This window comes from Talpa europaea (genome assembly GCF_964194135.1).
Source record: "Talpa europaea genome assembly, chromosome: 4".
In the NCBI taxonomy this organism is placed as follows: Eukaryota; Metazoa; Chordata; class Mammalia; order Eulipotyphla; family Talpidae; genus Talpa; species Talpa europaea.
Window position 1 is genome coordinate 62984035 of NC_140070.1, and position 3137 is coordinate 62987171.

A 3137-nucleotide genomic window follows, 5' to 3' on the forward strand; every position below is an offset into this window, starting at 1 on the left:
CACTCTCAGAGCTGGCCGGACCGAGCTGGCGGAGAGCCAAAAATGGGGGATCCTTCAAAGCCCACGTGTCTGCCTTTTATATCCACCTGGCTGCTTAACCCCACCCTCAGGTCCCAGCCACCTTCCCTTTGGTGGTGATGGGATTTGGAGTTCCCAGTGTCTTTGACTTTGACCTAGGGTGGGGGTGGAGTCCACAAAGCCTATATGGAATTAGCTTTGGGACATCCTTTTCGCCCCTAACAATAACATCATACTCAATTGTGAGAAACTTTCCCTCTAAGATCAGGTTCATGGCAAAAATGTATACTTTCACCACTAATACTCAACATAACATTGAAAGTCCTTGCTAGAGTGTTTAGGCAACAGAGCAATTCAGATAAATGTATCCAAATTGGAGAAGAGGAAATAAAACTAGTTCATTATTTGCAGATCATAAGATTATATGCATAGAAAACCCTAAAGACTCCACTAAATAACCTTTAGAAACAATAAATCACTATAGGAAATTGGCAATATACAGAAGTATGTTGCAGTACCATATACAAATAACAAACTGAAAAAGAAATAAAGAAGATAATCCTATTTATATAGTAGGATCAAAAAGTGTTAAATACCTAGGAGTAAACCTAGCAAACAAAGTGAAAAATATTTTCAATATAAACTACAGGATATTGCAAAAAGAGATAGTGTGAAACAAGAAAATGGAAATTATTCCATGTCCACATATAATAGAACTAACATAATTAAAATTCCCATGGTATCCCAAGAAATATATAGTGTTAATGAAATCCACATGAAAATTTCAGTGATTTTCACAATTTTGATTTTTGTGAAGTTCTTTTTGTATAAAGGTTTGTGTGTGATTTTCTTTCCTTTTGTCTCTTTGCAGAGTTTTCACACATACAGGTGTAATTCAGGTGAACAAACAAGCTGACTACTTCAATACTTCAATGTGAGTAAAACTGCCTCTAATCAGGCAGTGGAGGTAAGAATCTAGTTACAGGAAATTAGGTTATATCTTTATAAGGAAGCAGAGAGAAAGCTCTGTGTCTTTGCAAGTATGACTAAAACTATAATCTCATAAAATATTCCATGTGAATTATATGAAAATTAAGGCAGTTGTCTGTTTCCATTTGTTGTGTATCTATATGTCCTCTCCTTTTGTCTAATTATTTTGACCTCTGGAGGATAAAAATTGGTATAGACAACAGGGTGCTACCACATAGCAGCCAGCAGGCTCAGGCACTCAACTCCCAGCCCACTACCTCACAATGGCCAGGAGGTAGACAGTAGGCTTGTGTGTGTGTGTGTGTGTGTGTGTGTGTGTTGGGGGACAGGGGATGGCAGAGGGGGCATGCTGCCCAGCAACGGCTGTGACCTAGGTGCAAATGGAGAGCACATGCAGGCAGTCACCAGAAACTACATTGCCTACCCTTATGTCATCTAAGGACCAACAGTGTGTAATGCCAATGTTTGACTGGTGGTGCTGGACCTAGTCAAGTTTGCCCAGTATGCTGAGCTCATCAACTTCACCCTCCCTGATAGGATTCAGAAGAGCAGGCAAGTGATGGAGATGGCTAGGACCAAGGAAATAGTTCAGGTATCTGAAGGAACCTCTGGTATAGATGCCAAGAAGACCACCTTAGAATTCATAGGAATTATTGTGTGGACTCAGTTGTCAGAGGACACACTAAGTCAGGTTTTCAATGCCTCTGGCAAACTCATTGACAAGGGTCCTGTGTTCCCGGAAGAGAACTTCCTAGGTATAAATAGCCAGCCCATCAGCCCCCACGGCCACATCTACACAGAGGAGATGACACAGACAGGCATCTTCCCCTTTGATGTTATGAATAGCACTGTCCATGGACACAAAGTCACCATTTTGTCAGGTGCCAGGCTCTCCCACTATGAGATTGCTGACCATACGTGCCAGCAGGTGGGTTCATGAAGAAGTCTAAGGCTGTGCTGGATTATGACAAGGACAACTTTATAGCCATGAGGGTGAACATAGAGACAGCCAGGTCTTCAAGCCTGACTTCAAACAGAATAGTAGCCTGAGTAATGTCTACCTCTTCCTGAACTTGGCCATGACCCTACAATCAAGTGAATTATCACCCTGTACCTGGCACTGATGCTGATGAATTCCTTGCCAACCAGTGTGAGAAGCATGTGCTGGCCATACTGACAGACATGAGGTCCTACCAGAGGCCTTGCGGGAGGTCTTGGCTGACAGAGAGGAGGTGCCTGGATACCCAGCTTTCTCAGAATATGTGTACACCGTCATAGCTAACATCTATGAGTTGATGAGCCTTATGGAGGGTAGGGGTGGTTCCATCATTCAGATCTCCATCCTGATCATGCCCAATGAAGATATACCCACCCCATCCTATACCCTGCAGGCTGCAGGCAGATCTATACCCCGCTTCCCCCAATGTACTCCGTTCCTTGTCACAGCTGATGAAGTCTGCCATCAGGGAGGAAATAACAAGAAAAGATTGTGGAGATGTTGCTAACCAGCTGTTTGCCTGCTACATCATTCAAAAGGACATACAGGCCATGAAGGCAGTGGTAGAGAGGAGGTGCTCAACCCAAAAGATCCACGCTACTTGGGATTCCTGCAGAAGTTTGAGAACTTCGTTTGTCTTTGAGTAGCTGGACTTGGGCTGGAAGCTGTTAGGCATCTTTTCCAAGGGGATGCTAAACTGCATCCCACTGAACGTGATGGAGGAGTTCTACTCCACGGAGGAGGTACCACAGGCTTCCCTGACAAACACTGTGCTTTAGCCTGGATGGCAGCCTGGCTGAGCATGTGGTCTTGCATCAGTACCCTGGGCTCCCATTTTTATCTGCTCCATCTGCCAAAGTTCCACACATCTGAACCAATCCTTTCCCCACCCGCCAACACGGTCTCCCCTTCCTACTCTGCCTGCTCCTGGAGAGTAATCCTTTGCCCATCCCTGTCCCTGGATTCTTGGCACTAGAAAAAAAAAAGATAATATGAAATCTGTATTCTATGTCTTTCAAAAAGAAGCTTGATAGACAGCATCTATAAAAATTGTGAGCCCAAAAATGTGATGGGAACTGGTCTACATGTTTCCAGAAAGTGTGCTCTGGCATAATCCTTGTTTATGACAATT

The 3137-nt window shown here is 43.7% G+C and overlaps 1 pseudogene across 1 annotated transcript; it reads left to right on the forward strand.

The window, feature by feature from the left end:
* Positions 1 to 1354: 1354 nt before the first annotated feature.
* Positions 1355 to 2784, forward strand: LOC311170237 (V-type proton ATPase subunit B, kidney isoform-like; annotated as a pseudogene). The gene has a single exon. The product of its transcript is annotated as a V-type proton ATPase subunit B, kidney isoform-like (transcript).
* Positions 2785 to 3137: the final 353 nt, after the last annotated feature.